We start from the raw sequence: 14885 nt of genomic DNA on the forward strand, positions 1-14885 counted from the left end.
AGAACTAGGTGCCAGAGAACAAGGTCAACCACCGATTGCCATTGCACCGGAGCCACTGACGGCTGCCAAAAAAGGTAAAAATTCCCTTAGCCACTCGAAATTCGATTCCGAGCATCCTTGTTGCCAAATCAGAGCAAGAGGGACAACGGGTGAGCGAAAAAATGGAAAAAAGACCAGAGGAGCTACTACGGCCAAAATCCAAAAATTCCTCTGATGAGACCTTTCCCATTTCCCGTTTCACACAAATTTTTTGATCATTGTGCTCACTATCCTTTTCTGTACAGATTAGTTGAAGAAGGAACCCAAGCTGTGAAGAAGGACCGACGGAGCCACTGCACCCGATGACCCCCAACCGGTAAGTTCGGTCTTTTAAGTGATTTTCCAACCAACCAAGGCCATTAATTTGTTTTTTTGCAGGGGTACGTATAAAACCTGCCAAATTTGGCCAAAATCGGCCAGGTCGAGGCAAACCACTGTGCCAGAACTCCAAAATTAGTCATAAAGAGTTTTGGGCACTGATTTTGTATTCTACAGGGAAAATTTAGGAAACTTAGTACCCATTTGGAGGTATAGCAGACAACGCGACATCCCAAAATACCAATCCTGGTAAGGATCCCTCACATTATTCTCCGTTACAGTAAATTGAGGCTTAATGTTGCATAATTTTATTTTTTATGAAAAATTAAAGAATTCTAAAAATAGTTACAGGTCACTACTGGAGTCAGAACCGGTTAGTTTACGATTATCCCGATTTTTTATTTATTTTCTTGTACTACTCTATTTGCTTTTTATTATATGGTGCTTGTTCTAAATTTATATTTTTTATAGCCTTATCGATTTATCTGATTTATTCGGTTGTATACTATCAGCATGAACATAGTTTAATGGATCTGTAAATGAAATATGAGATAGTGGTTTGCGTGTTTGGTTATTTTGTTGACGGGAATCTCTATGTGAAAGACTTACTGGGTACCCAGAAAAATGACAGACGGGCCCGGTACATAAGGAACCCTACCGTGAACGTTACCTCAGTCGAACGGAATTGGGAAGTCCCTTACCATAAAGGTTTGGGAGACATGGTTCACCCTCATACCGGATGGGGTATCGAGACGATAGAATATTTGTCGCCCATTACTAGACGGGGTATGAGAACTGCCGATTAATTTTTTAAATTGGATATTGGGTTCAAGAGTAGAGGGACATCCCTATGGACCCCCCAGGGGTACTAGTAAGCAAGTAAAAAGGGAAGTTATCATCTCTTGTTATCATATGCGTGAAAATAAAAAGTTGTTTGAATATGGGTCTCCATAGGTTGTTTTTGAAAACACTCATTACATAAGTACGAAATAAATAATTTTCTTTATATTAAATGAATTTACATCAAATTAAAGGCTCCATTAGTTATTTTTCTGAATTTTACCAACCTTCAATTTTCTATATCTGTGATTAGTGTGTAGTGTAGCTCACCCACCCTTTCATTAACCATTTCAGATCAAGAAGACCAAAATTCAGATCTCGATAAGTAAGAAGGTTGTGAGTAGTTCACCACCCAGAGACTCTTCAAGTATCAGGGAAAATTTTCATAGGATATTTATTTATTCATTTTTTTAAATTACCGTTTGTCTTTTAGAATGAACATTTTCATAACTCTATTGGGCATTCTAAATAATTATATAAGAAATGTAAATTCTTATTCTATTATTCTCCTCTGCATTTAAATTATAAATTCATCATCATTTAAGATTCCGAGCCTTTACAAACATTCTCTCTCCACACCATGTATATGTATCTACATATATACACACATATTATATTACTTTAATTTGTGTATAATGTAATATCCAGGTGGCAAACATATATATGTATATATATACATATTTAATGTTAAATAATAGGTCCTGGTTAACATATATACATGTATATATATAATTAAATAAAAGAAAAATAATAGAAGAAAAGGAGAAGAAAGAAAAAAATAACCCAAAGCGTGTACTCTGGAAGCAAAAAAAGAAGACGTGGTATATATATACGTATATATCTAATTAAATAAAGAAATAAAAGAAAAATAAAGAAAGAAAGAAAAATGATGCAGAGAAGAAATAAAGAAAGAAAAAAAAATGATGCAGAGAGTAGGAGAATAAGACCCAAGTGCCAAATATATATATACATAATTAAATAATAGAAAAAAAAAGAAAGAAAGAGAGAAGAGAACGAGGAGAGAGAGACACAACTGTGAGAGGAGAAAGAGGGCCGAGCGGCTAGAAGAAAGAGGGAGAAGTAAGAGAGGAAGGTTGCAGCCGAGAGAGGGAACGATAGGGGAGACATAAAGAGGAGGTGGGTCACATGGTGTTGAGCGACACTGCAGCTAAAAGAGAAAGAAAGAGGAGGAGGGTCACACGGGTTGTACGATGTAGTGACAAGAAACTAGAAAAAGAAGAAGAAGAAGAGAGAAAATAGTCATGCTTAGGTGTAGAGAGAGAGAGAGAAGAAGAAGAAAGGACAAACAAGAAGAAAAAGAAAGGAAAAAGGAAGAAGAAAAAGAAAATAGGAAAGAAAAAGAAGAAAAAAGGGGAAGAAGAAAGAGATGAGAGTGCGACAGATCAAATCGAGGGGCTCCGTGTGCGACGGGCTTATCAGAGAGGAAGTTCATGCGCGTGGCGAAGGAAAGATTTACGTGCAGCCAGAGAGGAAGCAAGCGGTGGCCATGGTTCACAGGGGAGGAGAGAGAAAGCAGTTGCAGGGAAGAAAAGAAAGGAAAGAAAAAAAAAAAGAAAAAAAAGAAAAAGAAAAGAAAAAAAAATGAAAAAAAAGAAAAAGAAAAGAAAAAAAAATGAAAAAAAAGATAAAGAAAAGAAAAGAAAAGAAAAAGAAAAAAAAGAAAAAAAAGAAGAGGGGAGAAAAAAGGAAGGGCATCAATCATATTTGCTGTTGGCATGTTGTACACAGCGACATACATTGATCCAGCGTCGGTACGTGGCATTTTTGGTGACACGTGTGTGGTAGCGCAGGATGACACTGGCGACCGAAATTGTGTGTCTCAAGGTAAAATCCGTTCCTTATTTCATGTTATATAGTTTTCAAAATTATTCATAAATTAATATGTGTTTTTTTCATTATAAATGAGGAAAATTGCTCCAATGGTATCTGGATTTTCAAGAGTAGACCGAGTAAGAAAGGATTCCTAAAGCTTTTTCGATTATGCTGTAGGTAAGAATTTGGTATATCCCATACGAAGACATGATATTGTGCTTATAAATTATAAATGATGTGTGTAAATATAAATATATATAAATTATGTATGTATATGTTTTGTGTAAATATTAATTGATGAGAATAGGACTGATAAGAACAAATATGTGAATAGTTACGTATGGTGTGCTGTGTGTGATTGTGTATACGTATCTAAGTATAAATGTGTGTATATATCGGTAGAAATTATGTGTGTGAATATAAATATATATTATGTGAGAGACATGTAGTGAGAGTACATGTCTGTATTGTAATATATGTGCGTGTATTGATATGTGTGTACATATGTTATGCATGTGAAATGTATAACCAGTATATGTACGTGTGGAATTTGAGTATATTGCACTTGCTGTGTGATCTGATACAGGATAATTCAGAAAGTGGTTTGAAATGTATGACTCTGATATGTGTGATGATATCGCATATTATGTGTGTGTTTCTATTTAATTGTGTGTAGAAGTTAGGACCTTAAATTAATATAGATTTTGAATTTTTAAATAAGAAACTGTATAAGTTGAATAGATCTAGAAAACAAACACTAAAGAAATAGAGAAGTATAAGTTAGTTAGAGAAATAGGTTGAATAAGCCATAGCAAGGTAAATATATGAAATAGTTATAAAAATAGGGAAATTAGGTAAATTTGGAAACAAGGTGTGTAGCAAGTAGATAAAAGAATGAGAGAAACTTTTGATAACAAAATACAAAAGCTATGAAGAATAAATAAGACACTTAATTCGTTAGCCATGAATCGAGGATGGGAGGGTGTGTGTGTGGCTGAAGTTCAGTGGGTATGGTGTACCTGCACATGGATAGTTATTTGAAACCTAGTCCAGACGTGGATTAGTATTTATAAGCGTGTGGATCACCTAACAAACATAACTGCTATGACCAATGTGAGATTGTGTGTCCTATCCATGCAATGGAGGGGGATCCTTTTTGCCTCTCCTCGATAGCGATATAACAGGCATTGTGCAATGGTAACCTAAATAAGCTTTAAAAGATTAAATAATGGAAATTATAAATCCAAGTGGACTGATGTGTGTGTGAGTGAATCCATTTTAGTTTGAGGAATCTATGAATCTATAAGTGTGATTTGAAATGAGAACTAGAATTAGATTAGAAGAGTGAGGATTAGAAAATGCTTTATGTGATGATTTGTTTGATAATTTTTTTTATTATAAATATTATTATATTTTATATATTACGTGAATACGTGCATGTAAGTCTCTGTTATAGAATCTTTTTCTTATTGAACTTGTGAAGCTCACCCCAATTCACCTACAACCATGTCAGAGGAGATGAGAAACAAGTCCAAGATCAATAGAAGATGGTGAAGGAAACTTTACTAGTTTTGATTTTAAAATTGTAAATTAATTTAGATGCCTCAAAATAATTATCTTGTCACAAGTGATGTATATTAAAGTATAGTTCTGTTGCATATTTAATATTTATCGGTTCCATTAATTAGAAATATTGTGTAAATGTCTATACCACCGACATTGGAGTTCGGGCTGTTACATATAATATATAATATATAATTTTATATTATAATATTTTAGATTTAAATTAAAATTATATGTATACATTTTATAATTATTAGCATTTAATATAATAATTAAGACATTTAGTATGTATATATATAATTAGCATTTCCTAATAATTAAGACATTTAGTAATTTTACTACAACATTTTGTAATTAGCATTTGTTTTTTTTTTTTTTGTGTTAACATTTCCTTAATTGAAGTCAAACTTAAAATTCCAAGTACTCTAACATCGAAAAGCATTTTAACTTAAAAAGATTAATTTAGGATTTTTCAATAGATAATTTTCTCAATTTTTGTGTAATACCCAAACCCAGAATTTGGCCCGAGATTAATTTTTACATTTAAAAATGTATAAAAATCTAATTTTGAATTAATAAAATTTAATTTAATGTGAATTATGGAAAAAAATAGGTTGAGGACAAAATTAAAAATAATTTTCGGAAAAAAGGGTGAAAATTTGGGTTCGGAAGGTGTTTTTGAAAAAAAAAATAAAAAATTAGGGATCAGAATGCAATTAAAGAAAATTGCGCCACGTAGGACCGCCCAGTCAGCAGCCCCGACGAACCGAAGGGCGCTGCGTGGCAAGGCATGCTGACTCGGTGCCACGCGGGAGGCCACGCTGGAGATCCACGTGCCCCGCGATCGGACGATCTGGAAGTGTTCCCACGTGCGTGGACAGTTTGGATCCGTTCCTTCCCGTGCCGCGATCGGATAGTCGCAATTAAACCTGTTGAATGGTCCAGATTCATTTCCTCTTTAAATGTAATAGTACGGTCGAGATCAAATTGCTATGAACGGTTCAGATTTATTTTTTCTTTAAACGCAATCGGACGATCGAGATCAAACGCGATGAACAGCCCAAATTAACGCGAGATGACTATAAATATCTTGCATCACACTGAACCCAAACCCTAGCTGCCAGCCTCCCACAGGAGAAGAAGAACCAGTCGGCAGAGAAGGGAGCCACCCGCCGCCGTGCTAGAATCCCAAAATTGGCCAGAAAAGGGTTTTTAACACCAATTTTTTATTTTTGAGGTATTGTTAGGTACGTAAAGCGTATTTCAATCTCTGTAAAAAAATTCAGGAAACCCAGGGACACTCAGTAGGTGTAGTAGAAAGTTCAGTATTTCGGACACCGAGTCGGGTAAGAATCCCTAATTCTCTGTTATGGAATTGAAGTTTAATTATCAATAATATGATATTTTGCGTAATTTAAAAAATTTTGAGAATTAATTATAGGTTACTAATAGAGTCAGAACTGGTAATATATTATTGTTTGTCATGTTTTAACTAATTTTTTGATTTTATAGTTTTAAATACATGATAATAGATTGGAACTGGTAAGATGATTAAGTTGTGTTTCCTTGATACATGTATTGCTTGTCTTGCGTAATTTACGATTAAATTATGAAATTAAAAATTAAAATGTAAATGAAAAATTGATTTGTTAAGTGAATGATTGTCTTACTGGATATCTTGAGAGATGGTGGACAGATTAGGTACATAGGAAACTATACCGTGAACGTTGTCTCATACTGGAGGGGGTATGGGGATGACCTGATTCACCCTCATACCAGACGGAGTATTGAGGGATGGTGCTTTTGGCGCTCATACGGACAGGGTATTGAGGGATGGTGCTTTTGGCACTCATACCAAACGAGGTTTAGGGACGGCCCGATTCACCCTCATAACGGACGGGGCATTGAGGGATGGTACTTTTGATGGTCATACCAGACGGGGTATGGGAACTGCCGGCTAGTTTACAAGGTTTGATATGGGTTCACGCATAGTAGGACATCCTTATGGACCCCTAGCGATACCAGTAAGCAAATAAAAAGGGAAAGTTGTTGCTCTGACCACTTGAATATGAGATTATGATGTTGTTTGTGTTATTACCTCTATAGGTCGGTTTTAGAAATCTTGCAACGGTAAGTATGCAATAAATGGTTTTATTTATGATAAATGAATTTACTTAATTTAAGAGCTCCATTAGTTATTTTTATGATTTTTACCGATCTTCATTTTTGTATCGGTGAATAATGTGATATTCTTACTGGGCTAGTGTAGTTCACCATTTTATTAAATATTTCATATCAAGAGGACCAAGATCCAGATCTCAATGCATAAGGGGATTGTGAATAAGATGCCCAGTTGTTTACTTTCCATTTATTTCTTTGATTTTTCATTTGTTCTTTTAAAAAGGTCATTCCCGTAGCCCTATTGGGTATTCTAAATTATTATGTAAGGAATGTAAACCCTAATCTATTATTTCACTTCTGCATTCAATTTATAAGGAAGCACCAAAAAATGAATTATCACTCAACTATTCCTTGTGAAATGCAGGTATAAATAGATAAGGAGTGGAAGAACCCCATTAGACCGAGCAGCCCGGGAGGGTTCATTTTGAGAGGATGTTGACCGACTCTTTGAAATGTTGGAGAGACTCATTGCTGCCTAGTAGGCCCAGGAGGAAAGGAGAGAGCTACCTGACCCTCCTCCGCTGCCATAGTTTGAGCCACCCTTGCAGCGGGAGGATCTTGAGCCATCCCGGTACAACCCTGATCCTCTACAGTACCATCCAACACCACCACAGTATAGTCCAATGCGCCCACCGCATCACCCGACACCACCACAGTACCATCCGGTGCCTCCACCGTATCATCTAGTACCACTATAAGGCCATCTGGTCCCTCCTCAGCATAATCTACTTCCTCTTCCACAGGATCAAGTTCCACCCCATGATGGACCCAAGCTACATTGAGTGGTACAAAAGACTAAACCCATCTACTTTTGGAGGGCATCCTCCTTTGAAGAGGCCGAGTACTGATTAGCTGAGACAGAAAAGGCTTTTATAACTCTTGGGGTGGTTTCTGAACAGATAGTCATACTTGCCACCTACATGTTGGTGGGAGAGGCAGGTCACTGGTGGCAGCTCAAGTAGGCCACCCTGCCTATTCCAATCACTTGGGAACAGTTGCTGATGACCTTTAATGCAGAGTACCTCCCAGAGCATCTTCGATATCTGAAGGAAATGGAGTTAGCACATCTAGTCTAGAGTGATATGACTGTGTCAGAGTATGCCAGATAGTTCCTAGAGTTGGGCCGGTATTCCCTTGAAAGCATGATAATTGAAGGCAGAAAGACAAAGAAGTTTAAGTGGGGCCTCCGTCCTGAGATTAGACAGCAGTTGTATGTGTTCGAGCTCAGCACTTACTCAGCTGTTCTGGCCAAGGCACAGCTAGTGGAGAGGAACCTTTGCATTTTTTCTCCAGCAGTGGGGAACCTCAGGCCCTCGGTTTCACACCGTAGAACAAGCGACCTAGGCCGATGACTCAGGCTCCTCCTTCGATTCCAATAATAGGAAACAGTAGGACTTGCCAGCACTGTGGTAAAGTTCATGGGGACTGACCCTGTTATCACCTCAATAATACTTGTCATATATGTAGGAGTGCCCAGCACTACGTGAGAGAGTGCCCAAGGAATCAGAACAAAGCCAGACCTCCTATCTAGGGTAGAGCTTACAATCTCACTTAGCAAGATACAAAAGCCAACCCATACGTGATACAGGGTACGTACACTATTTATAATCATCTTACACATGTTTTGATTGATACTGGTACCTCACATTCATTTGTTTCATATATTTTTGCACCAAACTTAAATGTATTACCTGAAAGACTTGATTCTGTATTGTTTATGTCTACTCCCGGGAGTAGGACACTACTAGGAGAGATTATATACAGAGCTTGTATCGTAGATGTAGCAGATAAGAAATTGAGTGTGGACCTAATAGAGATTGACACGGGAGACTTTGATATAATCCTAAGAATGAACTAGCTAGCGGCATATCATGCCATCGTAGATTATTTTCACAAAAAACTTGTATTCAACCCTCCTAATGAAGAGTCATTCAAAAATTAATAAATTTTTTAAACATTATTCCCTCATAGCAATTTATTTTTCAATTTCAAAGTGCTTTAACTAGGATGTTTTCTCTGACTAGGCAAACCTAAGAAAAAAATTTGAATTCGAGAGATTCCAGTAGTCTGAGACTTCCCAGATGTATTTTTTGATGAACTACCTGGACTGCCAGTGGACAGAGAAGTCAAATTCACCATAGATCTTCAGTCAGACAGCCAACCTATCTTGGTTGCCCCTTACCACATAAGTCGTGTTGAGATAAAAGAGCTGAGAAAATAGATCAATGAAATGCAGGATAGTGGGTTCATCCGACATAATGTGTCCCCTTGGGGTGCTGGAGCCATATTTACAAGGAAGGGAGATGGAACATTAAGGTTATGTATTGACTACAGGGGACTGAACAAGGTCACGATCAAGAACAAATACCCTCTCCCCAAGATCGATGATCTTTTTGATCAGTTGCAGGGTACCCAGATCTTCTCCAAAATAGAACTGTATTCAAGTTACCATCAGGTAAAAATCAAGGCAGAGGACATTCCCAAAATAGCTTTTTGAATCAGATACAGACACTATGAGTTCCTGGTCATGCCATTTGGACTAACCAATACACCAGCCATCTTTATGGATTTGATGAACAGGATTTTCATACAATTCTTGGATCATTTTATCATTGTGTTTATCGACAATATCCTGGTTTATTCAAAAAGCAGAGAGGAATATGCTCACAATCTAACTCGGATTTTGTAGATTTTCAGAGAAAAGAAGTTGTACGCAAAGTTAAGTAAGTGTGGGTTCTGGCTCGAGCATACTACCTTCCTAGGGCACATCATATGAAGGGATGGAGTGTCAGTGAACCTCGAAAAATTTGGGCATCATGTCCCGTTTCAACTTACCGTCACATAAAACACACACTCTGTCCTGAAATTTGAGCAATCCATCACAATGAATTTCGTGACAGGATTGTTTAGGGCACGCTTGGGACATGATGTCATTTGGGTAATTATTGACTGGCTCACTAAGTCTTGTCATTTCTTGGCCATCAAGGTAACCAACCCCTTGGACAAGCTAGCAAGAATATATATTTGAGAGATAGTGTTGGGCATCATGTCCCTTTTCAACTCACTGTCACATAAAACACACACTCTGTCCTGAAATCTGAGCAACCCATCACAATGGATTTCGTGACAAGATTGCCTAGGGCACGCTTGGGACATGATGCCATTTGGGTAATTGTTGACTGGCTCACCAACTCTTCTCATTTCTTGGCCATCAAGGTAACCAACCCCTTGGACAAGCTAGCAAGAATGTATATCTGGGAGATAGTTAAGTTACATAGAGTGCTGGTGATAGTAGTATCTGATAGGGACCCCAGGTTTATTTCTTGATTATGGTCTAGTTTTCTGCTAGTCATACGAATGAAATTGTCTCTTAATATTGCATTCCACCCTCAGATCGATGGACAATTAGAGAGGACGATCTGCACACTGAAGGATATACTCTAAGCTTTTATTCTTGACTTCGGGGGCTATTGGGATGATCATTTACCCTTAATAGAGTTTACCTACAATAACAACTACCAAGCAAGTATCGGCATAGCTCTGTACGAGGCATTATATAGCCGCCCATGCAGATCACCAATCTGTTGGGAAGAGGTGGATGATATAAAATTGTTCGGCCCAGATCTTGTGGAGGAGACTACAGCCAAAATAGTTAAGATCAAGAAGAATATCAAGATGGCTCAGAGCAGGTATAAGAGTTATGCGAACACTTGGAGGAGGGATTTGGAATTTGAGAAAGGTGATCGAGTGTTCCTCAAGATCACCCCCTTTAAGGGGATCAATAGGTTTTGCAAGTGGGGGAAACTAAATCCCCAGTTTATTAGGCCATTTGAGATCTTAGATAGAATTGGTACCGCCCCTTACAGACTGACACTACATCCAGAACTATTCAGAGTACATAATGTGTTTCATGTGTCCATGCTATGTAAGTATAACTCAGACCTCTTTCACATCTTGGCTCACGAGCCCCTTTCACTCTAGGAGGATCTGTCCTATGAGGAGGTACTAGTGGACATTGTAGACTGAAAGAGCAGAGTACTCTGCAACTGGGAAATCCCCTTCGCTAAGGTCCTATGGCAGAATCACACACACACAGAGGCCACATGAGAGCTAGAATCAGACTTCAGAGCCCAGTACCCCCAACTATTTGATTAAGTGTGAGGGAGGCAAATTTGAGGGACCAAATTTCTTTTAAGGGGGAGAGTTATAATACTCGAGTCTGGAATTTGGCCTGAGATTAATTTTTATATTACAAAATGTATATAAATTTAATTTTGAAATTAATAAAATTTAATTTAATGTTAATTATAGAAAAAATAGGTTGAGGACGAAATAGAAAATAATTTTGGGAAAAAGAGGTGAAAATTTAGGTTTGAAGGATGTTTTTGAAAGAAAAATAAAAAATTGGGAGTCAGAATGCACTTAAAAAAATTACACCACGTAGGACCGCCAAGTCAGCAGCCCTAACAAACCGGAGCTCAACGCATGGCAAGGCACGTTGACTCTGTGCTACGCAGGAGGCCAGGCTAGTGATCCGTATGTCCCACGATCGGACAGTCTAGAAGCATTCCTGCACGCATGGACGGTCTGGATCCGTTCCCTTCTTAGGTACGATCGGACGGTTGCGGTTAAACGAGATGAACGGTCTAGATTTGTTCTCTCTTTAAACGTGATCGTATAGTCGAGATCAAATTGTGATGAATGGTCTAGATTCATTTTCTCTTTAAATGCGATCAGACGATCGAGATCAAGTATAATGAATGGCCCAGATTGATGCAAGACAGCTATAAATATCTCGCATCACACCAAACCCAAACTCTAGCCGCCAACCTCCTACTAGAGATGAAGAACCCGTCACCAGAGAAGGGAGCTGCCTGCCACCGTGTCGAAATCCTAAAATTGGCCGAAAAAGGGTTTTTAATATCGATTTTGGGTTTTTGGGGTATTTTTAGGTACGTAAAGCGTGTTTCAATTTCTGTAGAAAAATTCAGGAAATTAGGAGACCCACAGTAGGCACAGTGAAAAGTTCAGTATTTCAAACACCGATTCGAATAAGAATCCCTCACCTTATTTCCTATTATGGAATTGAAGTTTACTTATTAATAATACGGTATTTTACATAATTTAAAAAATTTTGAGAATTAATTACAAGTTGCTAATGGAGCCGAAATCGGTTATTTATTACTGTTTGTCCTATTTTAACTGATTATTTGATTTTACAGTTTTAAATGCATGATAATAGATTGGAATTTGTAAGATGATTCAGTTGTGTTTTCTTGATACATGTATTGCTTGTCTTGTGTAATTTACAATTAAATTGTGAAACTGAAAATTAAAATGTAAATGGAAAATTGATTGGTTAAGTGAATGAGTGAAGGATTGTCTTACTAAATATCTTGGGAGATGTGGACAGACCGGGTACATAGGGAATCCTACCGTGAACATTGTCTCATACTGAACGGGGTATCGAGGTATGGTATTTTTGGCGCTCATACCAGACAGGGTATGGAGACGGCCCAGTTCACCCTCATACCGGACGAGGTACTGAGGGATGGTACTTTTAACGCTCATACCGAACAGGATATGGGGATGGACGATTAGTTACAAGGTTTGATATGGGTTCACGCATAGTGGGACATCCCTATGGACCCCCAAGGATATTTGTAAGTAAATAAAAAGGAAGAGTTGTTGCTCTGACCACTTGAATATGAGATTATGATGTTGTTTGTATTATTGCCTCTATAGGTTAGTTTTAGAAATCTCGCAACTATAAGTATGCAATAAATAGTTTTATTTATGATAAATGAATTTACTTAATTTAAGAGCTCCATTGGTTGTTTTTATGATTTTTACCAACCTTCATTTCTGTATCGGTGAGTAGTATGATATTCTTACTGAGCTAGTATAACTTACCCTTTCATTAACTATTTTAGATCAAGAGGACCAAGATCAAGATCTCGATGCACAAGGGGGTTATGAATAGGATGCCTAGTTGTTTACTTTCCATTTATATTTTTTTATTTTTTCTTTTTTCTTTTAGAATGGTCATTCCAGTAGCCCATTGGGTATTCTAAATTATTGTGTAAGGAATGTAAACCCTAACTCTATTATTTCACTTCCGCATTCAATTTATAATTTATTTCCTTTTAAGTTCGAGCCTTCTATATTTTATTTCTCATATTTCATGCTTTGATAATTCTTTTATCTTTACGATTATCTTTTCTCATGTTTTAACTAATGTTCTCCAAAATTTCAAACTTAAAATTCTACCTATTTTGAGCTCAGGAAATGTTTCAAGCTTAAAAGGTCACTTTATCCCTCAACTGAGAGATATTCCTACTTTTATCACGGATTTCTGTATATACACGCATATCTAATACCCTTTATTACGCACAAATAGGAACATTGGAAAATTTTGGGATATTACATCATAGGACGATAGTGATCAAGAAAAGAAAATCCATAGACCATGATATTATTTATGAACATGAACCAAAAGTGTTCTAAAAGGTAGCTAGTAGCCAACAAGATAGCCATATATATATATTATATTTATATAGCTACTACAAGAAATTTAAACAAAAACCATATAATATATGACTACGCAAATTCCTGTTAAGGTCAAAGAAGGTCTCAACAAAGAGCACGCGGAGATTACCCTTTTATAATCCCATGTCCTTTCCTCTTTGAGACTTTCTCGTCTCCATATTCCAATAATGGAGTCTCTCTTGTTTAGAGTAAATTACAATCTCCCCTTTAGAAAACCAATGTATTTAACTCAGTCAACTCATTGTCAAACCCTTTAGACATTTTCAAGTCAACACTATATTTCTTTTCCTAGACAATCTTCACCAGATATTTCAGCACCCAGAAATTTGTCTTATACAGCATTCCAAATGTGTTCACCAAACACAATAACCCATCAAATGTTATCAATTACTAGTCGTTCTCTTCATAATACGATGTTGGAGTAGGATGAGTAATAATTCCAAACATCTCAATTTCTATATCGAGATACACAATAAGTTGATCAAGGTTATCAAGGCACTATGAACTACTCTGAATAAGCCAGTAACACTTGTTGTTGATCAGGACGCCATTAGTGCATATCAAGAAAGGACATCTAGGATCGCTCGTTTATGAGGGCTCGCAGTGTTGTGTGATGGAGAGGATCTCACAATGGGTATTTGTGTTCTTCTCGTCTGAGTAATAATCGAAAAAATGAATTACTTTGTACTCATTGGTTTCAGGGATGTAGTCGAAGGTGGCTTCGAGTTCATCTCCAACTGAGTGGTTTCCTTCCAGGACTCTTCAATGCAAAATGAAATTTTTTTTGCATATCTAATATTTCAATTATAAATTTTAAAAAGAACTGTCTTCAAATATGAAAAGTAAAATTCTTTGAACCTTTTTTTTTCTCAAGATGGATAAAAATTAATTAAAAAATCAATGTTCTCTATCATCTCAACCATGAAAAAAAAAAGGAAAATCTTTCTTTTTTCTTTGATGAAAAACTCTCTTTCATTCACTAGTCATAATCCTATGTAAGGTTAAAAGAAGAAAACCCATTATATATTATTTTTTAAAAAAATGCCCTGTAACGCCCCCGGAAATTTAAAATGAAATGTATATTAAAAATATCAAATGCGGAAGCGAAGTCAAAAATTCGATTAACATCCCTTACACTAAAACTAAAAACGTGCTCACAATATAAAAGATCGAACTACTTAAAGGAGAAACTTGAAAGTAAAAGCTACGAATATGACTATGGAGTCTTTAGGCGTCCCTTTCGTCGTCCTCCTGCGGAACCGGCTCAGGAACAATGTCTTCCTGATCTGAAATGATTAAATAAGGAATGAGCTACACTAGCCCAGTAAGGACATCACGATATCTCACCGTCACGGAGGTAAAGGTGGGTAGAAAACACAAAAAGACCAATGGAGCATAATTTACAACAAATCCTTTTATCAATAATAAAACCTTTACCATTCACTTACCTCGGTGAAATTCATAAAAACAATATACGAAGGCAATAACATCATCATCATCATGAAATCATATGCAAACTGTATAACATAATACTTATCAAGCCTTTCGTAATTCAATCGTTA

General features: G+C 36.8%; 1 long non-coding RNA gene across 1 annotated transcript; it reads left to right on the forward strand.

Annotated features, from left to right (window-relative positions):
- The first annotated feature begins 2021 nt into the window (after positions 1 to 2021).
- Positions 2022 to 4803, forward strand: LOC148268777 (uncharacterized). The gene is made up of 2 exons (XR_015817000.1): positions 2022 to 3207; positions 4514 to 4803. It is a non-coding gene; the product is annotated as an uncharacterized LOC148268777 (long non-coding RNA).
- Positions 4804 to 14885: the final 10082 nt, after the last annotated feature.

Source organism: Carica papaya, chromosome 2, assembly GCF_054855325.1.
Source record: "Carica papaya isolate Zhongbai chromosome 2, ASM5485532v1, whole genome shotgun sequence".
Taxonomy (NCBI): Eukaryota; Viridiplantae; Streptophyta; class Magnoliopsida; order Brassicales; family Caricaceae; genus Carica; species Carica papaya.